Raw genomic sequence first — 27,083 nt, 5'->3', positions numbered from 1 at the left:
TTTCCATCCCTAATAAAACTCTTATAGTGGGTTCTGTTGTACCTTGTGTTCTCTCTTGCCAGGTAAACAGTGCCACAAATAAATAGCAGTGGGTTCTGCCTTTATAGACTTGTTTTTCTTTTTATACTGTTTATCACAGTATAATTTCATCTTTTGGTTATTATTTTTATTTTACCTTTCTTCTTTTTGCTTGTTTTTGTTTTTTGAGACAGGGTCTCACACTGCTGGCTTAGAACTCACTATCCTGGGAATATAGGTCTTTAAGCTACATTCTCCTGCTACCTGGCACACAGAAGATGCCCGATAGTTGTTGAGACAATGAATATGATAATCAAAAGGCCATTCTTCACTTCTCTTTTGTATATTTCTTCTCTCTTGGATCTTTAACCAAAATTGTATTTTATCTAGAATTTCATTGTGGCTATTAGATGTGCATTAGTGTTAGGTAAAAATAACCGAACATTATTTTAAAAATCTTAAGATTTCTTTCAAAAAAGGTCTACATCTGTAAAAATTTCCTTTAAAAGTTTCCAGAGATCATGCATTTGAAGGCTTTTAAAACTTTTAGTTGTTTTCACTTGTGAAGACAATCTTCAGCGTTTTCCTCCTGACTTGCAGCAGGTCACAGGTTGTCTGTAGGTATACCTTCACCATTGGCATTGCTTCAGTCACACTTTTTCTCTTCAACTCCCCCCCTCAACACACACACACACACACACACACACACACACACACACACACACACACACCACACACACACACACACACACACACACACACACACACACACACACCACACACACACACACACACACACACACACACACACACACACACACACACACCACACTCTGCTGGAACACAAACTCACATAGCCTCCTCTTAATTAGTTATGCCTTTTACAGTAGCTTGGCTCCTGGATGCCCGGGACAGCACGCAAGACTTATGGTCCAGGCTAGTGGTTATAAATAGACCACTTCTGTCTACACTGCCCAAAAGAGGGTGTTGTGTAGATAAGATCAGAAGTATGGTTGGGTTCGGAGCAGAGTTCCAACAGAACTGCTAAGCTGCTAGGGAGTAGAAAACTTGAGGGTCATAGGTTCAGTCACTCCCCAGTGTCATATGCTGTAACACCTGTAGCCCTATAATAACTCAGTTCACACACCCTCTGTGAGTTCCTCTAGCAGCTCTTCTCATGGGATGTAACTGTGAAGCAGTGGTTTTACCTACTGCTCTTTCTTGAGAGTCTAATGTATACTATGAGCTGTCCCAAACCTACTAATTATGCAGTCTTTAAATGAAGAAACTGTGTCTGAGAGTGGTTAAATAATGTGCATGGATTCCCCAGAATAGTAAATTGTGGGGTCTGGTGTCCAGCACAGCCCTTTGTGATTGTTGGGGCTATTAACTCTGTCTTACCCCCACTACTTAGCTTAAATGTCTGGAGCAATACAGTTCTGTACCAAAGTGGCTGATTTCAGAAATGACTTTTCATCATTTTTCATACCTGTTATGGTACTCCACACTCTGGAGGTAGCCTCAACATACTCTTTAGTCAACTTTCTCCTTTTTCCTTTGAGGGACATGGCTTTCCTTGAAGATACTGTATCTATTAAATAAGTAGTGTTTCCACTAGGAAATAATTTGCCCAGGGTAACAAACAGCTTTTTCTAAAAACAGACTAATTTGCTTTTATAATCATATCTAGTTGCATCCATCTTCCTCCTCTTCTCCTTTCTCTGTTCCCCTCCAACCCTCCTGGATGCCCAGAACCCTCTCTGGGCTGCTTACAAGTGCTTGTAACTCTAGCTCTAGGGGACCCAATATCCTCTTCTGTCCTCTACAGGAACTTCTCTCATACACACCCACCCACCCATATACACACAAGTTTAAAAATAAAAATCTTAAAACATTTTTTAAAAAATGAATTTTTAAAAAGTTTTGCAGGGTGTGGTGGTATGATATGGTATGGTGGTTCTATATGCCTTTAATCCTAGCTCTTAGGGAACAGAGGCAGGCAAATCTCTGTGAGTTTGATAGCAACCTGGTTTATATAGCAAGTTCCATGCCAGCCAGGTTACACAGTGAAACCCTGTCTCAAAATAAGGAAAAGAGAGAGAGAGAGAGAGAGAGAGAGAGAGAGAGAGAGAGAGAGAGAGAGAGAACAAAAGTGTTGAATATGATATACACCAAGGGAAAGCCTTAGCATTTAAAAATTCTACTCAGAAATCCCACGAATAAAAATGTGTTCCTTCGATTTTTCAAGACAGGTTATGCCATTTAACTTTAACTTGCTTGGAAGAATTAATACTTCTGGCCACCGTTAGCTTACAGCGAACATTTTAGTCAATGGCTTTCCTTGTACCAATAAGCTGAGACTAGTTTTCCTGAATGAATGTAATAAAAACCAAACCAAACAAACCTCCCTGGAACAACAAACAAACAAAAGAGCAGGGCCTCTCTGTGTAGCCCTGGCTGTCCTGGAACTTGCTCTGTAGACCAGGCTGGCCTCAAGAGATCCTCTGCCTCCTGAATGCTGGGACTAAAGGCATGGACCATTACTACCCGGCTATGAATGAATATATTTTTTAATGTGTGCTGGGGTAGAAAAGAATGAAAGGGAAAAGGAAGGATGCCTGAGGTGGGTATTAAGGCGTTAATGAGAGTCTGTTTTGGTTTCGAGACCCCAGGGAGAGGAACTCCAGAACCAATGCTCTTCTTTTGTGAGAACTGGGATTGCCTGGGAATGGCAGCCTCTGTGCCCCTGGAGAGCAGGGAACATGAAACACCAGGTACAGGGCTGAGCCTGGGGCTTGGAGACAAGCTTTGTCTTGGCACTGAATGTTGGAAAGAGATATCACATCTTAAGCTCTGTGCACTAGTTTTCCTGTGGCAGGAACTGTTCCCGCTGAGCACAGTTCACATCATTCTAAGTCTTACTAAAGAACCAGCCTGCCTCCATCTTAGGCTTAAAAGCCATCTTATAGTAAAGACAAACTAGGTTCATTCCTGTTTATGATTAAATCTGTTTCTCAAGGATCGGGCTGTGCCCCACCTGTAACCTTAACTACAGATGATTCTGTACTGTCTGTTCCAGGAAATGGCAACCATGTTTTTGTTTCAAAAGCTATAACCATCTCACAACCCTTTCTTGGTTTCAAAAGGTCATGACTACCTTGTTATGATCACCTTCTTATGTTCTGCTCCTGTAATCCCATCTAGTTTGGCCGTCAAATTTCTCCCTCTGGAAACCCTCTACCCCTGAACTATAAAAACCTTGCCTTCCTCGAATCCAATGCTGACCTCTGGAACCCTGCCTTGGGGTGGGGGTGGGGGCAGCCTGTGCACAGGAGTGAAAAACCTTGCTTTAATGAATTGGGCCATGATGATTTGAGTCGGTGGTCTTTCTCCTCGAGTCTGTGGGATTAGCTTTGCCTGTGTCTGATTTATTGCTCTTACTTTCCTTTGCAGAGCTGGCGCTAGAACTCCGAGCTCGCCAGATCAGGCCCAGGGTCTGTCCTTGACTCCTCCAGCCCAGCTTGGCTACTACAGGAGCCCACAGAGTTTAGGAATTTTTCTCAGAAGCAACTTTAGTGAAGGTGCTTTTCACAGGCTTTTGTCCCCCCCCCCCCACCCCCACCCCCCCAAAAAAAAGTCCTGGCCAAAGAGCTGGTGTGCAAACTGAGCATACGTCAGAACATCTCTGGTCTGAGCTTCTTTACAGGAGTCTGGCATTCTCTCTGATCTCTGAAGACATACTTCGTAAAAGCCTTTTAGACTTTCTGCAGAGTAAGGACTTAGGGACAACAATCTGTGTGGCTGTTATTAGAGTGTTGTGAGACCTATACAGACACTGCAAGCCAACTGTTCCATTAGACTGTGTATTAATTATTGTAGGATGATAATGGGCTCAGCTCACCACTGCCACACAGTCACATGTCTATGCTTTTGGCTTGGTTTGTGTGAATTCTGGCGGATGACTTAACGTGGCCTTTCAACATTTCAGTGCCAACTTGCCAGCCAGAGGAAGAGCCTCAGTGCTCAACTTGTTAATCAAACCACCGTTTCCAGCACAATAGTTCAGCCAGGCTCCAGCCCTCCCTCCTCACAGGACTGCAAGCGGACAGCTTTCTGTAAGAAAGCAACAGGCCCGGGGCCACTCAGATGTTATCTTTTTACACTGCTTTTTCTCTTTTGTACTCGTGAAAGACAAGGCATACATCCTTAGCATCAAAAGCAAAACAAAAGCGCCCTCTCGTTAAAAAAAAGTTCTAAACTCTCTGAACCAGACAGCTCTGTTTCCTTTGCTTAAACTCATTTCCTGCCAGCCAGCAGCCTTTTGCTGTTTACTAAGACTGAGTACCTCTGGACCCGGCCACTTGTTTGCTGACACATCTTTGGGAGGTAGAATTTTTAGGCTTTTCCCATCTACGCATTTTTGGATGAGCTTTAATTTCACATGAAATCAAAACCTTTGCCAAGCTTTTCTCCTGCAGTCAGTTCATCCATTTGCTGCTGTCCTGGGTCTCCTCTAAGCTCTTCCCCACCCCACCCCCACCCCCATGGTATTTTCACTTCAGTTTAGACCAAAATGTGTGTGATCACTAAAAACAAAACAAAACAAACCCTACCGCATGCAGGCTGGCTGCAGCTCAGCTCTGGCATCTTTCCAAGATTCCAGTAGCCGGACAATGCCCCAGCCCTGGCCAGTGCAGCCTGGGAGTGCTGGCGGAGAAAGCCCACCTGGCTCTGCTTGGGTGTCAGACTGAGCTGGGTCATTACGGGTGGAGGCCAGGAATTGGTAGAGGGGTTGTTTTACAAAGACAGTAGGTGCCATGGGTATCTATCCGCCAAGGCCTCACATTCACATTAGAAATAGATCCAATTTACAAGTGTGTTTTTAAAATGCATTTTATGAGGCTATTATTATCCTTTTTCCATTTTAGGATGCTTCCAATAAAACTGTGGCCAATTTGGTATAATACATCAGCAGAACAGAACAGGCTGAAAATAGAGTTCTTTTAGTTTTGTTTTTTTTTTCTTCTTGTTTATTTCCAAAAGACTTTCCAGTATCCTTGGGCTTGTAAAGATTAAATTAATCTTGTCACAAAAGGAAATGTAAGGCTTAGCATTCATTGTATTACAAAGGTAATTGAAGTCTGCTTTGGGGCTGAGAATTGTTAGTCTCTTAGAGGTTTTGTCTCACTCTTTACAAGAAATTAACAAATACAGAGGGGATTGTAGTCTGATAAATGCAGATGCTTACCTCTTTAGGGGGAATTAATTTAAAAACAATAAACACATGGAAAGGTTTTTCACTTGACCCAGTACTTTAGCATATGGTCTTTCCATTGCTCCTCCAAGTTATCCCAATCAATCCTAATGGAGGATCGGGACTGAGGAGGTGGGGACCTTGGATGATGATGATTGCATTTGCTGTGAACAAGAAAAGTAACTTTTCAGAGAAAGGGGAAGAAGTCACTCACCCGGTGAAATGCACCTCTCCATTTTGCTGGGCCTTTATATCCAGGATCTCACCCCACCATAGCCCTTCAGCACCCCGACACCCTCTCCACATGCCATTTACATCTTACCAAAGAGTAAACTTAGATGAGACCTACCCATTCCCATCACCTATCAACCATCAACCTTTGTTGTCTGTTTTGTTTTTAGTTTAAGCTGTGACAGCATAAATTTGTATGTCTGAAGTTGCATGGATTCTGATAGACAGGTCTAGGATGTCTACCCACCTGCTGTATCTATCTCTGAGCACAATCTTCTTCCCTCTAAGTGCCTATTGTTAGTGTAATGATTTTCAATCCAATCATAGGACAATCCTAAGAGGACAGCACACGCAGCCAATCACATAGTGAACCTAAGTGCCCACCAGCAGACAATTAAATAAATTATATATATATGTACATACATACTATGGGAGGAGGACCCAGAGGACATTGTGCTAAGGGGAAAAGGCCAGCCAGAGAAAAGCCTAGATCACATGTTCTTACTTTCTCACAAAGAAGAGACTGGTGCTTGGGGTGACTGGTGACAGCATCCAACATTTCAGGTAAACAGAAGAAAAGAATTATGAGCTTTTGAGGAGATCCATTCAGTTATTTCAGATTATATGTGAATTAAAAAAAAAAAAAGAAAAATGAAAGGAAAGGACATGACTACTCCTAGGTATGGTGGAGGAGATAGTTGTAGATAAAAGGGAGAGCATAGGTAGAGGCAGGGACATCTGAGAGAGTCCAGAGTGGACATGACCAAACTGAGCTGGGCAATGTGGGAGGGAGGGAAGGGAGAAGAGAGAGGAGAGAGAAGGAACCAGGTATAGAGGCCAGAGTCCAAAAGGGGCAGATAACCAAAATGTCTGGATTATATAAGGAAGAGCCCCTGGGGAAGGACAGCCCAGTCCTGGGGTGGAGAGTTGAAGGTAGAAGGTGGGGTGTGGCCCTGTAACAGGTAGGGACTGAGAGATACTGGGAGAACCTGGCAGCCAGATCTGCTTTGATATGTTAAATAGGCACCTCAGCCATTTGTCCTGGGTTTGAAACCTAACAGTATGTACATTTCATTTTGGATTTCATAAATATATACATCATGACTTGTCAATATTCAACAAAATAAGAAGGCATTTAGGTTTTGCCTTGGCTTCTCAGGTGAGAGTCTAGAAGAAAGGGCTCATATTTCTCCCAGGTAGGTGGGAGAACGTAGCAGACTGGCTCATGATCCCCACAGTGGCAGCCCTAGCATCAGGCTGGGAAAACAGGATCCAGTCTTTCAGGGTCCCTCTGTTATGGTGTATGCCTTGCTCTCCCCTTCGAGAAACTACTAATTCTCTCTGTCACCCTGATTTTCCTCTTTCTTTGAAGTTACTGTTGACTTTAGTGCTCAGAGGAAAGCAGAGCCTGTTGGCTTCCAGAGGGGAGAGCACAGGAAGATTGACATCTAGGCAGGCTGACTCAGAGCTGTATCGGTGACATGTGTCCATGTGGATATCCTGTCTGTCACCCAAGAACACCCATTTAGATAGTTTCATCTGAACGTGAGTCATGCAGGGGGAGGGTGTGCTAACACCGCATGCCCTGGACAAGGCAGACCACGCCTTCTGTAAACAAACAGGGGAACAGGAACTCAGGAGGAAAGGCAAAACAAGAAAGACACAAAGTTTGGTTTTGTTTTTCTGAATATGGCCCACCGGCCCTGAGCTTACAAAGACAGAAGATGCCCCTGGCCCTTAGGAGGAAGACAAGGGGCCGTGTTCTGCATGACAGTTGCTGAGGGAAGCACACTGTGTGAGCAGTTCAACATCCCAGCACGTGGAAACTTTCCTCCTTGTCTCATCCCCTATTTCTTTTCTTTCGTGTGTTGCATTCTGAATTCAAATGTATTGGCAATCCTAACTTTCCATTTTGAATTTCAAGAAAATAATCCTACTTGGATTCGCATATATTTTTTTAAACAAACACCCATAAAGTAGTGAATGAAAAAGAAATGCTTTTTTTTAATCCCTCACTTAGAACATATATATTTTTTAAAAATTTTTATCAAAGGCTGGCAGGCTTTCCTGCCACACCCGTGACGCCTCTTAAAAATATTGACAGGGCCGTCAGTGCAGGCTCACTCTTGGACCAAGGGAAGGCAGCAAATTACTGGTGTGTTAGAGCCGTGTAGTTTATGGAAAAGAGATATTTTTGTGTGCAAGGTCTAGCAAAATATTAGGAAATGCATACAAATGAATATAGCAATGTAAAAATTTTCAAAATTACCACTACATTAGCATCTGACTTACCCAACCTGCTTGAACTCTTCTGGCTTCCACAAGATTGTGTGGGGACCTTTCTAATGCTAATTTCGGTGAAGTATGAAAGCTATTAAAGTCTGAATAATCTTTTAAAGTCCAACCTTCTGAAGCACTGGCTGTGGTTACAATTTAAAACAAATACAGATTTGTAAAAACTGTGTTTCTAAGCCCACTGCAGCTACCAGTTCAAGGCAGGTTTTTAAAGAGAACCTTCAATTCAGCAAAGGAAAAAAAAAAGATTAGCAGCTTGTTATCAATTAAATATTGTCTCTGTTTCAAAGGGGAAATGGGTAAGGAGTATAGATTAGTGGCAGAATATATGAACGAGGCCCTGAGTTCAGTCTTTAGCACAGAAATATGAGTCCATGAATAGTGTTTGAATATTTTCCAATTCGTTATTCGTTAATGGATTACTGACATTTTAAAGTTTCTTATTTTTAAGTGTGTGTGTGTGTGTGTGTGTGTGTGTGTGTGTGTGTGTGCGTGCATGTTCTATGAGTATAGTATCGTTGGATATTGTAGAATATTATTTTAAAGTGTTACTTTTGTTTATGTTGCATTTGTTTAACTCTGTGAAGCTGTGTTACTTTGCCTGTCTAAAACACCTGATGGTCTAATAAAGAACTGAGTGGACAATAGCAAGGCAGGAGAAAGGATGGGTGGGGCTGGCAGGCAGAGAGAATACATAGAGGGAGAAATCTGGGAGGAGAAAACAAAGAAGGAGCCAGAGAAGGAGGAGAACCCAGAGGCCAGCCACCCAGCTACACAGAAGCCATGGAGTAAGAAAAAATGAAAGGTATATAGAAATAAAGAAAGGTAAAAGCCCAAAGGCAACAGCTAAACCGGATAAATTAAGTAAAGCTGGCAAGAAATAAGCCAAGCTAAGGCTGGGCATTTATAATTAAGAATAAGTCTCTGTGTGTGATTTATTTGGGAGCTGGTTGACTGTAAGGATTCTGTATATTCGCAGTGGGGGTCTCATCTGGTGCCTTATTATGTCATCAGCAGGTGACTGCATCCTAGCTAAAAAGCCAGATATGCACCCCCACGCTCTCTCTCTTTGTGCCTCTCTGCGCCCCTCTCTTTCTGTTTCCTCTCTGCCAGGCCTGGCTTCTCCTGTCCTATCCCCTCTTCTCTCTAATAAAGCCCATTCTAACTCTGGTAACCATGGCTCGTGACCCTTCCAATCGTGACTCTTCCACCGGCTTCCAGCGCCGACCAAACCAGTTCCACCATGGCCGCCGCGGTATCCAGCGCCAGCAACTAGTGCCATATACCCTTTCATTGGCAGGCCCCCAAAAGACCTAAAAACAAACAACACCACTTGGAGTCCAGAAGGCATCAGGCTCCCTGAAGTTGTGAATCCCCTGATATGGATGCTGGGAACTGAATTCCAGTCCTTTGCATGGGAATTCCAGTCCTCTGCAAAAGCAGTAGGTACTCATAACCAGAGACATCTCCTTGATCTGATAGGTATTATTTTTAATCTGATTTTCCTTATGTCTAAATCAGGTGGCATCTGAATATTGAAAATGATGGCAGCACCCACTCTGTCTTGGATTTTGTTATTATTGTTAATGTAATACAAGCTAGAGTCATCTGCAAAGAGGAGCCATCTAATTATGGTGATATTTTGTTTGTACTGAAATGTGATTTTATTCGTATGTTAATAAATAAAGTTGCCTGGGGGTCAGAGCTAATAGCAAGCCATAGTAGAAGTCTGGCAGTGGTAGCACATGCCCTTAATCCCGATCACATGACAGGCAGATCTCTGTGTGTTCAAGGATACAGCCAGCATGGAGACACACGCCTTTAATCTCAATACCAACCATAGAGACCTGGAGGTCTGTATAGACAGGCAGTGACGAGGAGGTCATGTGGTTGGGTTTGCAACCAATGAGAAGGCAGAACAGAAAGTCAATAAAAGGACAGACACACAGGAAGTAGGTCTCTTGCTGAGAGGAAGGACAGCAGCAGCAGTAGGGTAAGAAAGGGTTTTTAGCTCTTAGCTATTTCTCTGACCTCTTGGGCTTTTAACTCTGCAATTGGCTCTGTGTTTCTTATTTAATAAGACAGTTATATTTTCACCTAATGCTCGTTTCTAAGTCACTAGACACTCACTGTTTTCCTGTTAATTCCCTCGCTTGTTATCCATGAACGGTTTTAATGGCTTTACTTTTTCGAACTTCTGTATCTCGGGACACTTTTGCCCTAGCTGTATTTCCTTGCTGGGCTCATCCAACATCATGACTTTAGGCACCATTTCCTGCTGATGCCCTTCTGTGAGCCGTGTATTTATTTGCTTTCTCCATTTTTCTAGTTTGTCATCTGTTGGCATTCTGGCCCGCCCCTTGGGGGCCTGCCCTGCGTCCTGACATGAAGCCTTCTTTAAGGAAAGACCCTTCCCTTCTTCTTCCTCTTCCCCTTCCCCCCTTTCTCGCCATGAGGTGTGCACACCTCCACTCTCCCTCTTTCCCCCTTTCTCTTTCTCCCTCTCTCCTTCTTTCTCTCTCTGTCTCTCTCTGTCTCTCTCTGTCTCTATCTCTCTATTACAATACACGGTTCTCCACGTGGATCCTGTGTCTACACGGTATGAGTGACTTTCTACCATGCCATGATGCTGCTTGCCACATCTGCATGGTATACCTCCTCCCTCACTCACGGGGACTCCTTGGCCCAACCTTCCAAGGCCTCCCGAGAGCTATATCATTACAGCATCTAGTTGGTAACCTCTGTAACTTTCTCTCTCTCCCATAGCAGAGTACAGCCCACCAGTAGTATGACCCTTGGCCCTACTTTAAATTGTGTTCTGAATTGAGCTATTCTTTTTTAAGAAACATTTTTATTTGATCAATTCATTTTTAAAACTATTTTATGTGTATGGATGTTTTGCTTGCAGGCATGTTTATGCACCATGTGAGTGCCTAGGGACTGCAGAGGCCAGAAGAGGTAATTGGAGTTAGATAATTATGAATTGCCATGTGGGTATTGGGGATTGAACCTGTGTCTTTTCGAAGAGCAGGCAGTGCTCTTAAGTACTGAACCATCTCTCCAGCCCTAAATCAGAGCTACTTTTTTGTAATTTCCACAATTGCCAACTCATTCTAGTAATTGTTCTTTCTGGCCTGGACTATTGAAGAAGCCACCTAGTTATTTAACTTCTACTTAACACAACCTGTAGCATGAATCCTAATTGGTCTTAATAATAAAAACCCAGAGTTAGATATAGGGGTAAATGCCAAAATATCAGAGAGACAAAGGAGCAAGTCACAGCCATCTCTTATCTCGCCAACTCCTCAGCCTGGAAGGGGGGAACTCCTTTCTCGTCTCACTTTATATTCCTCTCTCTGCCCAGCCATATCACTTCCTGTTTCCACCTCCCTAGTGCTGGGATTAAAGGCATGAGCCTCCACCACCTGGCTCTGTATCTCTTTTAAACTGGATCAATCTCATGTAGCCCAGGGTGTCCTTGAACCCCGATCCTCCTGCTTCCTTCTCCCAAGTGCTGGAATTAAAGGTGTGAGCCACCACTGCCTGGCCTTGATGCTTAACTAGTAGCTAGCTCACCACTCTGATCTCCAGGCAAGCTTTGTTTGTTATAGCACAAACAAAATATCACCACAACTGCCCACCAAACTTTAGTCCTCATATAGCAGATTTCAATCTATTTGGAATGGATTTACAGTCATTTTAGTTCCATAGTCAATGCTTGTCAAAGACATCCCATCACATTTAGGGTAAAAGCCAAGTGTTTTCAGTGACTCAGAAGACCCACAGGACAAGCTCTTGCCTAATGTGCTGTAACTTACCCTGGCCCACTTGGTGGTGGATCACCTTGGATTTCTTGCTCCTTTAAGTAGGTCAAGGTTACTTGCCTGGAGATCTTGGCATTGTTTTCTCCACTGCCTGGGCACTCTTTCCCAAGTCTGTAAGGGCTGTCTTACACACATCTTTCAGATGGCTCTGAGATTCGATACGATCTTTTAAAACTGTGATGTATCATCACTACCTGACATCTTACAATTTACTTATTAAATAAGTAATGTAGTTCACACGTGTAGTTCATGACTTACAAAGACAGTACCTGATACATAACTAACAAGCATTTGTTCAACATTTTAATGAACCTATCAACTCTGATTTTATTTAATGTATGCAATTGGCAGGTACGGCTTTTCAAAATATGTTATATAACATACACCTTGAAGAAGTCTAACTTACATACTTCATTTTCTTCAGAAATGTTATCATTTTCTTGAGTTTTATTATTAAAAGGAGGGGACTGGGCCACATCCTGGCAGTCTTTACTCAGGTTTATTTACATTTCTAAAAATCTGTTGTGTTATTGTTTATTTTAGAAGCAGGGATAATATTTACCTTTTCGAAATGAAGCATGTAGAGATTAGTAAGTGTCTCTCACAGAACATGGCTCATTTTTGAGTTCTTGGGACCTGACAGGCATTCCTTCCATTGACCGCCCTAGGCTGTTGTCCTTCACACCACCACAGAGTTTTAAGAACTAGTGGACCTGGGCACATGATCACATACATTGGAAAGCATAGAAAATGGCAGGTGTAGGGTGGATATGGAAGGAAGAAAGAACAATTTTCAAATGTCTTAAGTCCCATCATACTATTTTCCAGTTTTAGAATAAATTGGGAGCTGCTTAGGCAAATTTCGCAATTTGCAAAGAACTATTTCTCAGTTCTTTTAAGGTAGGTGGTGTAGATAAGAGTGTGGGATTGGAGCCACTAATGAAAGAAACTAACTTTTTTTTTTTTTTTTTTTTTTTTTGGTTTTTTGAGACAGGGTTTCTCTGTGTAGCTTTGCGCCTTTCCTGGGACTCACTTGGTAGCCCAGGCTGGCCTCGAACTCACAGAGATCCGCCTGGCTCTGCCTCCCGAGTGCTGGGATTAAAGGCGTGCGCCACCACCGCCCGGCCGAAACTAACATTTTTTAAAGTCATAAGCATATGACTAATATAATGCTATATAACATGTATATATATTCATTTCTGGTTTATCCAGTAATTTAAATACAAACAGATATGATTTAACAGGTCAATAGGATTTTACTGTTGAAAAGATGGTCAAATATGGTCTTAGTCACAAAATAAGTAATTTTGGTTATGAACAATGTAGGAACAAAGATAAAGTTTTTTGTTTGTTTGTTTGTTTGTTTTTTCCTTTTGGAGTTAAGGAGATATATCAGGATCTTTGCCCCAACAAGATAACTATAGCATCCTTCTAAAAGGCTTTCCTTAAATGGATCCATATCCTGACTCTTGAAATGTATGGATATGTTGCTTTGAATGATCAAAGAAAGCTTGCAGAGGACTGAGTTATAGATCTTAAAGAGAGGGTATTATCTGGGCTGATCTGATGCAATCACACGATCCTTATAAAGAGGAAGTAGGAGGTGAGGGAGAAGATCTTTAAAGATGATGGGAGGTGTGAAAGTCAAAGTTACATTTTCAGTTTTAATTACTATGCCTTAGAGATTCATGAAAGAAAAATGCCTCTGATTTGCAAGCCTCTTGCCCAAGGACAGATAGTTTCTGAAATGCTGGAGGCTATTGTTTATGGGAGATAACAAGGCGCATGTTTTTCACTCCCCTAAAAACAAGTTTATTTGACCCATCTGCACCAGATGTGCTTGATCACATGTGGGCAGGAGGTTCACAGGCAGGAAATATGTCAGGATGTATGCTTGTCCCTGATTGGATGTAGGCTGGAGGTACATCAGGATGTACGCTTGCCTCTGATTGGACCTGATGGGAAATGCAATGTATTATGTGTTTTCTTTCTTAAGCTACTGCAAACTGTCACTTGGGCCATTTCCCCAGGAACCTAGGTCTGGAGCTGGCCAGAGCCCATCCACCTGGCCAATATTTAATTAGAGCTTGTTTCAAATTTGGCTTTAAATTGTGATAGTGGTCTTATTCTCAATCAGTGCGATTGACAGAGGGAAGGATCACACGCCAAGAAATAGAGGTGCTTTCAAGAAGCTGGCAGAGGCCCAAAGTGAAATAAAGCAGAAGAAAGCCCACTCCAGATCCCCTCCCACAGCCTCCACAAAGAGCATAGGTTTGTGTGTGTTGGTGTGGGGTATCTGTACACGTGCACTTGAATTTGTGAGGAGGCCAGAGGTCCATGTCCACACCTTCCTCGGTGACTCTGCACCTTATTCTTTGAGACAGTCTCTCACGGGACCTGGAACTCCCCAGCTGGCTCAACTGGTTGACTCGCAAGCCCCAGAGCTCCCCGTCTCTGCCATGCTAGGGCTGGTATTACAAGTGCGTGCCATTGCACCCATATCTGTACATGGTCCGGGGACCTGATGGGTCGTCATGTCTGTGTAGCATGCCCTTCACTGACTGCATCATCTCACCAGCTCCTGGAATTTGGCTTTTGGACCTGTTTTACACTTCTGACTCTGGACACATGGAATAACAGATGCTTATTGTTTTAAACTGTTAAGTAAGGTATTTCCTTATAGGGGCAACAGGGAACTATGGCAGTTCTATGAAAATGACGATATAGAATCTTCAAAGATAAACCTTTTTATTAAGTTTTCAATTGCTACCATCAGTTCACAATTTTTAAAAAAGTTAATCATCTGGAAGTTCTAACATATAAAAAGTTACTGTGGAGAACATAAGGAAATCACCTAGAGTGACATCTTATTGTGAATGGCATGCATTCTCTATTTTTCATTACTATGAAATATCTAATGGGATTGAAAAGGGTTAAGTGGGGATGGAGGTCAGAAAAAGGTCAGCCAAAGCCAAAGATATATTAAAAGGTATAAAGAACCTCACCCTTGGTGAGAGAATCAAAACTAAAAAACATTTAGTGTGAATGGTTGAACCTACTTCCAGAAGCCATAGGTTATTTATTTATTTTAAAACAGAGTCTTACTATGTGGCCTTGGCTAGCCTGGAACTCACTATATAGACCAGGCTAGACTCATACTCATAGAGATCCCCTACTTGTGCCTCCCAAGTCCTAGAAAACTGCGAACCACCACTCTTGGCTGAGCCACAGGTCATGAAGTAAAAACCCCGCTGCCAGGGGTGGACTACCTCCTTATAAACTGTTGGCCAGGGCATCCTGGAGCCCCACAAAGCAATCCAGGCTACAGCCATGAAGTTGGTCGCCACCAGAACAAGTTGGTAAGAAGCTATCACTGGCTCTGGCCACACGACACAGAGACATCAGCTTGGAACTGAGCTGGGAGCTTTCTCCCTGCTGACGAGCCCTTAGTGCTGGAAGCTGCTGTGCATGCTGCTAGAGAAGCACTGGCCTGGGAGCTTGATTACTCCAGTTCCTTCATCGAAGCAGAATTACAAAGTTCTGTCCTGGGCCTGATCAGCACACTGATCGCAAAGGCTCATGGCGTTGTTCTATGTGACAGGATTTCCCCATTATGTCTGTCTGTCTGTCTGTGTGTGTGTGTGTGTGTGTGTGTATGTGTGTGTATGAGTGTTTGGCCTGCATGTTTGTCTGTGTACCATGTGTGTGCCTGATGCCCATGGAAGCCAGAAAAGAGTTTAGGATCCCCTGGGACTGGAATTACGGACAGTCGTGAGCTGCCATGTGGGTGTTAAAAATTGAACCTGGATCTGGAAGAGCAGCCAGTGCTCTTCATTGCTGAGCCTAGAATTTCTGGTTGCTTTTTTTTAAAGATAAGGTCTCTTTGTGTAGCCCTGGCTGCCCTGAAACTCTCCCTGTAGACCAGGCTGGCCTCACAGAGTTCTGCCTACCTCTGCTTCCTGAGTGCTGGGATTAAAGTCACGTGCCAGCACCGCCCCACTCCCAAATTCTTTAAATAGTAGAATGATTCATTTACTCTGTTCAGTGGTGGTTATCATCAGGGACCAAGTACTTTTACTGCTGCTTCCTCCTCCTCCTCTTCTGCCTCTTGCTTTCTAGTACTGAATGTTGAACTCCGGGTCTCATGCATGCTAGGCAAGCATTCTACTACTGAACTTTGCTCACAGCCTCTGGATTCCAGACACTGTGTCTAAGGCGGCTGAGACAGTGATTTGCATGTTGTCTGCTCTGTGCAGATTTAAAAATGAGCCCACAAATTCCATAGGTGAAGCCTGGATTTTGCCTTCAGTGTGTGTTGCTTCAAATGATGAACCGATGCAAAGTCCTGTCATGTGACTGCCACAACTAGACAATAAGGTGCATTGTCTCTCTCCTTTGTACTCTGACTGCAGGGAAATAACTTTCATGTCTTGAGGACAGTCAAGCAGTCTGTAGGTGTGGAGTTGAGGTCTCCTGGCAACAGCCGCATGTGTGGCCCATTCAGCTCCAGAGGAAACTTGAAAGATTTAGCTCAAAGTCTGTAGCGTGACTGCAAACACTGTATTGACCTTGAGATAGGAGCATCATGTTCACCATTTTTAGATTCCCAAGCCTCAGAAAATGGGTTAGGTAATAAATGTTTATTGTTTTAAGTTGCTAAGATTTCAAGTGATTTGTTGTGAACTAACAAAAAATAAACAAACCCATTCATGACATTTCCACTATAAAGTTGTTTAATTATACACTAAAGAAACTGCCATGATGTTATAAAGAATTTCTACTCTTTCTACTTATTTATTGAGCATTATAGCAAATGGCAAAGGTCCAGTTTGGATTAAGCTCACTGCTCAGAGGAGGATAAAAATGAGAAATTCACAAACTGAGGATTTCTTTGGAGAGAGAAAGTATTTACAGGGACGTGACTAATGACTGGTGTGTGTGAAAGGGTAAACACGACGGCTTTTTCCCTGCTCTGTTCATTCCCATCCAGTCCTACTAATTAGCATCATTTAACTTCCACAGTTCAGAACCAGGTCAGATAATTAGAGAAGATTAAGCTCCTCTCTCTTGGAGATGCTTAATTTAAACTGTTTGGAAACCATTTAAACTCTCTGGAAGGCTCTGCAGGATAACATGCAGAAAGTATGGAGAAAGAACAAAAATCCTGCAAAGCCAGAGGACCAGCTCCACAGCAGTGCTAGTAGCAAACTGTTCCGGAAGTGAAGCCTCGTGGAAACTATTTACTCTGAGTTTACCTGGGTCAGCAATCCTAGCTTTTACAGATGCTGATACGTGGATGGTTATCTTTCCTTGACAGAAAGCCGTGCTTTGCGATGGTGCAGTTCAAGTTAGAGTTAGTGTGGCTGAATCTCCCAGTTATTTTTTTCAGCTGAGTTGAATTCTTTTTGTGTGTGTTTTACTTTTCAAACTTTACTGTTATTGTTGTGTGTGTGTGTGTGTGTGTGTGTGTGTGTGTGTGCACACCCGCGCACCCATGTGCTTGCCTCGGTGCATGTGCAGAAATTAGAGGACAACTTGTTATTGTTGGTGTGTGCGTGCTCACTCACATGTTTGCCACAGGGCATTTGCAGAAGTCGCAGGACAACTTCGTGCAGTCAGTTTTCCCACTCCACCTTTTTAGGAAGCGAGGTTAAAGTAAGCATTGGAGAAACAGGACAGTCAATCATGCAGGCATATTTTCTTCAAAGGAAGGAAATGAATAACGTCTGGTCACCTGGAATGTCGGAGTGAAAGTGGTCAAACATCCTGGTGATCCTTTGCTATTCTGTTAGGAGCCAGCCTCCAGCTGAATCCCCCAATATCCTGAGCACTGTTTGGTCCCTAATCCTGAGCTTTGTGTCTCAGTGATTAGACACGATCCCTATGAAAGAGTCCCCATGTGCTTTGCATCCTCCACCAATAGAATCTGTCCTTATGCTGATCACTGATCCTTCCTCTAAGCCCTTGCTGGAGCTGTTCATCAGCCAATAGAACTAAGTGTGTGTGTGTGTGTGTGTGTGTGTGTGTGTGTGTGTGTGTGTGTGTGTGAGTTCAAGACAGGATTTCTCTAGATAACTAGCCCTGGCTGTCCTGGAAGTCTTTGTAGACCAGACCGGCTTCAAGAAGACATTCTCAAAGGTCACAGGTGCATTACTACCTCACTAGGAAGTTTCTGTGTAGCCATGCCTAAAGCTTTGTTGTGATAATTGTCATGTGGAAACCCCTTCCCAGACTTTTTTTTCTTTTTATCTGTTCTCTCCACAATGCATCCTGACCACAGTTCCTCCCCCTCCATTCCTCCAAGTTCCCCTGCAACCTCCCCTTTCTCCCAGGTCCACTGCTCCTCCCAGGGATATCAGTGGGACACAGCATAGCAAGATGCAGCAAGGCTAGGCACATACCCTCATATCAAGGCTGGCCAGGCAGCCCAGTGGAAGGAAGAGGGTCCCAAGAGCAGACAAAAGAGTTTGAGACACCCCCACTCATAGTGTTAAGAGTCCCATAAAAACCCCAAGCTAAACAACCACAGCATATTTACGGAGGACCTAGCACAGACCCTTGCAGGCTCCGTGATTACCAATTCACTCTCTGTGAGCCCCTATGAGCCCTGCTTAGTTGATTCTGTGGGCTGTGTTCTCCTGGTGTTCTTGACTTCTCTGGCTCCTACAATTCTTCCTATCCTTCTTCCATGGGGTTCCCCAAGCTCTGCCTAATGTTTGGCTGTGGGTCTCTGCATCTGCTCCCATCAGCTGCTGTAGGAAGGTTCTCTGGTGATGGCTGGGCTAGGCAGTGATCTATGAGTACAGCAGAATACCATTAAGAACTATTTTATTGACTTTTTATTTTTCCCAGTTGTGTTTGGTTCTACTCTTGGTCTCTGGGCTATCCAGTTTCCAGTTCCTGGCCACTCGGACAGTGTCAGGCATGGGCTCCCTCTCACAGTATGGGCCTACCTGACATTCTGGTGGCTGGTGTGGCTTCTGGTCCAGCAGGGAGTCTCTGCACAAGTGGTAGGCTGGGATATGGCGATGAGGAGGGGAGGGGGGGGATTAGAGCTAGTGTTGGGGGAGGGCACAGTGAGAGTGTGAAAGTGGAGGAGTTCCGTGGGCAGGCAACCTACCCGATCTTCTGGCAGGCATGGCCTGTGGTTGGGCAGGGGGTGACTGCCAGAGGGAACTGAGAGAGTGGGCTTCCCAAAGTTTTACCTTGCTTAAGTGCCTAAGAAAAATAAACCCTGAAGTCAGACTCCGAAGTTATTATTTTAACCCAGCATCTGCAGAGATGGTAGAGATTTTCTTCTGCATCTTGTGCAGAAAGCCTCTTTGCCTGCCATGAGGATTCCAGGGTCTCTGACATACTTTTACTTGGCTTCTGGCGATCAAACTCAGGTCTGACAGCAAGGGTCTTTTTTCCACTGAGCCTACTTGCTGGGCCTGTTTTTATTTTTAAATATCCAGAGACACTGGTTATTTCAGAGATCTGGCAGCAGAAATAATCTGCAGTGTTCTTGATTGCTTTCTGGGATCCAAATCCTAGATTAAAGTAAACAGAAACATCTGATTAAAAAAAAAAAGGTCTTCTTGCAGGGCCATGGTGGTGCACATGCTTAATTCCAGCCCTTGGGAAGCAGAGGCAGGCGAATTTTGAGTTGAGTCCAGCCTGGTCTACAGAGTCAGTCCCAGGACAGCAAGGTCTACACAGAGAAACCCAATCTCAGAAACAACAACAAAAAGCAAACAACAATAACAAAATCTGATAAAACCCAAACTTAAGAATTGGCCTAGAGTTCTCATCTACACAAAAAGTAAATATTGTTCATTTTCCTTCATGGAACAAAGTGATTTTGCTGGCAATGGCAGGGACAGATGATGTGTATAAATACTACTTTATTCCACCATCTGAAAATTTTGTCAAAACTCTATCCCGACCATCTCCTCCCTGCCCCCGTTAAATCAGTGTGCTAGTACAGGATCTGAGGTCCAGTGAGAAGGACATGTCCACTGGAGACTGTCTAGCCCTTGCAAGTTAGTCTGCAGTTCCCATTTGCAAGAGAATCTCAGAAGCCCTTTTTTGTTTTCAATTCATAATCTGTCACTAAGCTCTAACCGGTTTGTTGTAGATGGAAGCTTCATTTACAGCAGGAAAGAAAAGGCAGACAATAACGTCTGGTCAGAGGTCACCTCTTCAGGCTGCCGTAGTAGTTGTACTCCTAAAGTTGAAGTGACAGATCAGAGAGAAAGCTGAAAAGCTAGGGGAACAGTCTCAGCACAGCGAATTCACGACTCCGTGAGAAACAACGGAATCTGACTGACCACCGGAGACCCTGAACGCCAGGTCACACAGAATCCCTGCATCCCTTTATTGAGACCCTAGACTGCAGCTGTTTCCTGTAATTCTTTCCAAGAGTGGGCTCGGGTCAAAGCTCATTACAGCATTCCCCTTACTGGAAATCCAGCTGATCCTCTCACTGCTCTCTGACTGTTTTCCAAGAATGGAAGAAAATAAACTGTGTTACGTTGAAAGTGCAACAGATTCACTGCTACTTATCCACTCTTTCCTTCGGTCTAACTTAAAGAAAAAAAGACCATGTTATCTCCAAAGAAAAAAATGGTAGCCATTGTTTTTATTCTCCTGGAAATATGGTGGAAAGAAATGTGAGTATACTGTATATAGAATAGATATAACATATACAACATATATAAATGAATGTACGTAGCTGGAATTTTTGTACTGTTTTGAGGGTGATAGATGCTCCCCCTTCACAGAACACTGGTCCTCACTTCCTCCCCAACAACTCTTGTCTTCTGAATATTGGCCTTTGAGTGGTGAACAGATAGTCCTATAGCTATTGCCATGACTGACTATTACACTGTAAGGAGCAAATGGAAATTAGCCAAATTCATGTTGAGCAAGTCTTCCAGGATAAGAGGCCTGAGCTGTGTCCTGTGATATGCTTGCGTTCCCTTCCTTTTCAGGAAGCCAGAAAAGAGTTGCAGTCCAGTAGATGGATAGAAGTGATGCCGTGTTTCACCACAGACCTCTAAAGCTCACACGTTTTCTTCCAGGTGGGCCTTCATTTGCTATTTATTTTAACAACACAAGCTACAGGAGAAGCTTTCAAAGAGGAAAGGTGTTAGTTACCAGGAGAGGGTGTAGGTAGGTCAGCATAATGGTGAGTTTTGCTGAGTTGGAGAATATTAAGATGAGATAAAGACACCTTAGTTTCTTCCTAGAGTGGGCTCCTGTGATCTGCATTGTCCTGTGACTTTCACAGGGGAGGAATTGCTGGGAAGAACAGTTGGTGTCTGGCTTCAGACTATCAAATTTTTAAATTTACCATCTAGGGTAAATGTCTGAATGGGGTAGTGTGACCATAAATTAAAGTTAAGGAAGCAAGACTGAGCTTTTGGACAAGAATATGAAGAGTAGCATGAGCACAGCAATATGGAAACTGTGTTGTGGGTTGGGTGCCCGCTGGCCCGCCTTTCAGTGTAGGCAGCTGGCAGCAGCTTACCACATCACTCTGGGATGAGGGGGCCAAGTGCGGCACATTTGAATCGCTAGGAGTTGCATTGAGACACAGGCCCCTCTTAAAGATCCTGGCCATCTGATCTCTGTCTCTCTGTCTCCCAGTCTCTCTGTCTGTCAGTCTCTCTCTCTGTCTCTGTCTCTCTGTCTCTCTGTCTCTGTCTCTGTCTCTCTCGTCACCACTCCAAGTCAGTCTTTTACTCTTTCTCCTCCCCCAGTAAACCTCTTGCATTACATCTGTTGCATGCAGTGTGATCTCTTAGCAGCTCCCTTTGGCTAGGCTTGCCAAAGGAACCTGTGGTGATTTGAATAGAAATGGCCTCCATAGACCCATGGGTAAGAATGCTTGGCCCATAGGGAGTGGCACTATTAGGAGGTGTGGCCTTGTTGGAATAAGTGTGTCCTTTCGGGGGCAGGCTTTGAGCTCTCATATGCTCAAGCTATGCCCAGTGTGTAGACAGTTCACTTCCTGTTTCATAAAGATCAAATGTAGAACTCTCAGCTCCTTCTCCAGCACCATCCCTGCCTGCACACCACCATTCTTCCTGCCATAATGATAATGGACTAAACCTCTGAAACTGTAAGCCAGCCTCAATTAAATGTTTTTCTTTATAAGAGTTGCCATGGTCATGGTCTCTCTTCACAGCAACTGAAACCCTAAGACAGTACTCCTTTCCACCACTTCATCATTACAGAAACCAAGAAGGTTCTGATAAACCATTTTTTTTCATTCTTCTCACAGTAACAATGATGAAAAGAAAGTAAAAAAAATATACTCTTTATGCTTGAAACTTGAATAATGAGTCCAGTGTTCTCACTTGTCATAATTATGCTCACAAACATAGAGACTTCATGATATATATTGAAAATTTAGCATATAGAAGAATACACATGGCTCTATGGAAGACACAGAAAATAGAGAACATGGTAAGAAACAAAATGAACAGTAGCAGGTCAGGCTAAAGGAACTGTAGTCTCAGACTCTTGGTTTTAAATCATCGAAAGCAGGCTGAATACATCTTCATCACCAGGGACCATTAAAATCAATACATCTTCGTCAATGAGAAATGTTTAATTCTGTAGCTTAGAAAACCATGCTTCAAGATTTGATGAACTCTTGGGAAGAATTTTCTGCACCCTTCTGGCAGTGGAAGCATTTTTCCTGTGGAAGTTTGGTGAGGTCCTTGAAGAACTGATATTGGGCGGGTGGGAGGTCATTTGAATATGGTGAACAAGGCAAAATTGAGTAGCCCAGTTCATCCAGCTTTCAAAGTGTTGGTTATTCAATGTGTGGTCAGGCGTTGTTGTGTCTAGTTGGCACGTTCTCGTGACCAGTGTTGTGCAGGTGTTACAATTCCTAGTGTAGCTCATCCATTTGTAGATCATGCTTCTCAGGTGTCCAGAGGGACAAAGGGCTGACTCTGGATAGGGAGGAGACAGATGTGGCCCATAGTAAAATGGCAGTTTATAAAGGTACAAGGGAAAACCCTGTGTTAAGATGTGGTGTTTGATTTTAACTGGGCATGTTAATTAGGAGAGCAAATGGGGGTTTTGATTGCTTGATTTCCATACTTCCATAGTTGGACCTTGATAGTCAGCCTCAGGAGGAGGAAGTGGCCAAATAAGGGAATAGACCTTGGTGGCTAGCTTTAGGAATGTAATCTAATGTTTGTTTTTTTTTTTTTTTTTTTTTTTTTAGCAAGGCAGAGGTTTTGTGTTTTTGTTGTGAAATAAGAGGGAAATATGCTTTTTAAAAAGGCAATCAGTATTATGGCAGTAATATTGTTAGCTGATATTTTATGTACAACTATATTATATTTTACTCAGCTGTATTTAAGAAATTAATACAGTAATGTAATTAAGAAATTCAGAAGCTAGGTTTTCTCAAGTTAATGTCTGTAGATATACTGGAAAAGAGTTGAGCTGAAGGTCAAGCAAGGTCTGGAAACTTGTGTGAACAGATTTTGTAAATGTATTTCATATCAATCATGTATATATGAAACTCTTTGCTACTACAATGTATATTTCCAAGTATTATAACTTCTAGAAAATGTAGCATATTATTACATGGGAAATATCAGATAATACTTGATTTGTTGGAGTATATCTGTTTTTGAGCAAATATTCACTTCAAATGTCATTGCTACATCACCCATACTATTTCTACAAAAGGACAGAAAGAGCCTATAAAGGACATACTTTAAAAAGTCATTATTAGCCTACTTATCTCAAAATAGTACAAGAAATTAAGTGATTGACCTCAATAAATAGCTCACTACCTATCACTTCCTTTTCCCTTTAGAAATGAGCTCTGTGAATTATTAGAGAATTCAACTTCAACAAATTCAAATTCCACTTCAACACTGGAGATCAAAAATGATCCAGAAAATGTATTCTGATGCTGGTGAATGCACTAAACAGGTATAGTGTCATGTTCTTTAAGAAAAAAGTATGACCATGGTCTGTGTCAATGCGACATTGGAGTGTAAACTTGTTGTCCTATGGACTTTGTTGTTGTTTGTTGGAGACAGACACTTTGTATAGCCCAGACTTGCCTCAAACTTGGGATCCCGCTGCCTCATCCTCCCCAGTACTGGCATCATAGCAATTTGCTACTGAGCCTGGTCATTTGTGACTTTTACATCTCTGAGACATTGGTTGTGTAGTGGTTTTTATTTCTCTAGGAACTTGGTCAACTCATCAATCTCTGGGTCTTATTTTCCTTTACTTATAAAATGGGACAGCAATTAAGGTCTATGTTCTATATAGCATTAGAGCTTTTCTCAGATAATATTTGTTTGGAAACTACAGTTGCTACTTCTCAATCTTTTACTTGAGAAATAGGAGGACACAGTTTTTTTTCTTTTGTTTTTGTTTGTTTGTTTGTTTTTGGTTTTTCAAGGGTTTCTCTGTGTAGCCCTGGCTGTCCTGGAACTTACTCTGTAGAACAAGCTGGCCTCGAACTCACAGAGTTCCACTTACCTCTGCCTCCCAAGTGCTGAGATTAAAGGTGTGTGTCACCACACCCCCCAGCAAGAGGAAACAGTTTGAATTCTGTGGATTGGTTTTGGTTTTTGAATGATCCCTTTATACTCTTAGTGACACAATATATAAACTATAATATGAACATTTAAATTTCTCCATTTATCACTGGAAGCTCATGAAGATAGAGAATTTAGAAATATTTGATAGGCATAATACAACACGAAATATCACCAATCTATTACCTCAACTGATGAAGAGAAACCAGTCGACACTGACTTGGTGATTATCACTTTTACATAAAGTCATTTTAACTCCTGATGTTAAACTGTAGTATCCAGAGAATTTTGGAGAGGAGTGGGAAGGGGCTAAGAATTGAATTACAGCCTCATACATAGTAAGTAACATGCTAACGCAGAGCTCTAACTCCAGACTCCTGGAGTATTTAGTATTCTTTGATAATTTCATACATGTGAATAATGATTTTAGTTGCTTTTAACTCTCTGTTATTCTCTCTCGCCCCTCCCATCTCCCAGGAACCCCCTCTTCATCTCAGGAAGGGTTTCTTGCCTGAACTTAGAAGAAAGGTTCTTTATTGATGCAAAGGCAACTCACAGTAGCCGTACCACTGGAGAAAGTAACTCCCTCTCTCCCAGAAAGCAGTGACTGGCAGCAGTCTGTCTCAGGGAGGAGGGAGGCCTCGGGAGCTCCTTCCCCAGCCACGTTGAAATGTTGATGGGCCCAATCTTGGGCAGGTCTGTAGTATTTAATATAATGGGTTTTTATTTTTGTCTGTTTTCTATTTCTTTTTGAGATGATGTCTATTTAGGCTAGACAGAGAAAAGAAATGAAAAATTCTTTTTGATTGAGAATCTGCAGTTTACTTAAAAAAATCAAATGTTTTATGCATTCTGTGGGAAAATGGCATATATTTTGAGATGTTTATATTACAAATTAATTATGAGAAATAAAGCATGGTTTCAATTCTGACATCTGCCTGACTTTGCTATTTGTGATTACCATCTTCTAGTTCATATGAACACGCTGAAGTTATTCAAGTGTCTAATGTGGTCTTTTTGAACATCGGCTTAGAATGTTCATATTTGGTTTTCGAAAATTTGTTTCAGCAAAGAAGAAAGCTGAGCTGTATTTCAACATTTGTTTACACTCTCTGTGATAGCTGAAGTGATCGTGGTAAATGAGATGCCAGCGAAAATGCAGAGGAAGGCCAAGCGCCCACACTGTGCCCGAGCATTGACTCTGTTCTGCTAAATGTAGTTAAAAGTAGAGCATCTGGAGTAAGAATGGAAAACAAGGAAGTTTCTGTCCAGTTCAGAAACAAATGGAAGAGAGCATTTCTGCAGCTAGAGCTCGATTGGTATAGAAATGAAAATTTGGCCGGGCGGCGGTGGCACACGCCTTTAATCCCAGCACTCGGGAGGCAGAGGCAGGTGGATCTCTGTGAGTTCGAGGCCAGTCTGGTCTACAAAGCGAGTTCCAGGAAAGGTGCAAAGCTACACAGAGAAACCCTGTCTTGAAAAACCAAAAAAAAAAAAAAAAAAAAAAAAGAAATGAAAATTTGAAATGACTGGTACCTGGGATCCAGAGACACAAAATCACATGACAGTTGTGGAAATTTGGAAAACAAGTATGTAGTATATAGCATGGGGTGAGGTTGTGGAGTGGGGCCAGTGATGTGTTCTAGAAGTAGGTGTTAGGACCTAGCTGGGAACATCCTTCCCAGAGATTTGCTCTCAAATCCCCAGAGGTCTTGGGAGTGGGAGGGAAGGGATACGTGAACTCAGTTCAGCTGAATTGAGAAGGAAACAGAGGAGGACCCTGGGATGTGTTTGAGACACAAACGCAAACCCAGAAACTAGACATGCACCATGAGGTTGGAAGTCCGTGAAGCCCATGCAGTCAAGTCTGGTTACTTAGAGGGAGAATGTTTCCATGACAGAGCTCCTAACTAAACGGACTCAAGGCTTACCTACACTGTGCTTCACATGCTCAGTCCCAAGACTGAGCCCTGAGGTTTGGATGGTCACAGGCTAATGAGTGGGAGCTAAGTGTTGGTGTCCAGCACATGCTCAATAAATAGTTGATTCATGAATGATTGATATGGTTTTAGGTATGGAGAGGAAATTTTCTGTTCTTACCCAAGTATATACAGGCACCAATTTATAGTTAAAGTTATCATGCCCCATAAAAACTAATTTCTTAGAGTATTAACAATTTATGATATTAGAATTTTTTGACTGAATAAATAAGGAACCAAAGGTTTAAATAAAATTAGTTGCATTTTAGTATTAAAGAGTTCCTTAGTGACTTGACTACAGATTGATTTCTGACATACAGGTTGAATGGGTTCATTTTCCCAAATTTATTTGATTAAAGAGTCCATTCCTTAGCAATAACTTAAAAATCTTAAAACCCAAACAACCTCTGTTCTTTCTTGTGTCTCCTGGACTCATGCTGCGGAGAGGACATAGGTAAGTACTGAACACACAGAGTGAGATGGAACTCAAAAGGGATCCATGGGTTGTGGTAGTATTGAGGGGAATATTATCTTTTGGAAGTTTCTAGGATTTCAAAAGCAAAATTTATAGCCATTAGGCAATCTTCATTTTTATTGATGGTCCTGCCTAGAGCTGAGAAGCCAACAGTCAAGAATCCTACTTGACTCTAGTCTATAGCTCAAGGTTGGGTTGGATAAATTTGGAGACTATGGGGTTTTTCAGAGGATATGTATGGGATGAGAAAGTTAGGGGGTGCAGGCAGGTGTAGCCAGCTTGGGCTACAAAGCAAGTTCCAGAACAGCCAGAGTTGTTACACAGGGAAACCCTGTCTCAAAACAAACAAACAAACAAACAAACAAAAAAACAAAAAACCAAACAAAAAAATTGCCATCTTTATCACTCTGACACAAAGGCAAACAATATTTTTGGTTG

General features: G+C 42.5%; 1 long non-coding RNA gene across 2 annotated transcripts in view; it reads left to right on the top strand.

The window, feature by feature from the left end:
• The window catches only part of LOC128110450 (uncharacterized), a 97,812-nt gene that overhangs the window by 3,396 nt on the left and 67,333 nt on the right, over positions 1–27,083 (top strand). The window contains exons 2-3 of one of the 2 annotated variants that reach the window (XR_008218206.1): positions 23,453–23,571; positions 24,669–25,005. This is a non-coding gene — a long non-coding RNA (uncharacterized LOC128110450). Of the gene's footprint in view, positions 1–23,452; positions 23,572–24,668; positions 25,006–27,083 lie in introns of those variants that run through there. The other variant, XR_008218205.1, reaches the window with a different exon arrangement.

The sequence above is a fragment of the Peromyscus californicus genome, unplaced genomic scaffold (genome assembly GCF_007827085.1).
Source record: "Peromyscus californicus insignis strain IS unplaced genomic scaffold, ASM782708v3 Scaffold_15__1_contigs__length_86483966, whole genome shotgun sequence".
Taxonomy (NCBI): domain Eukaryota; kingdom Metazoa; phylum Chordata; class Mammalia; order Rodentia; family Cricetidae; genus Peromyscus; species Peromyscus californicus.
Note: the sequence above shows the minus strand (reverse complement) of the source record. Positions and strands in the feature narration are given on the sequence as shown.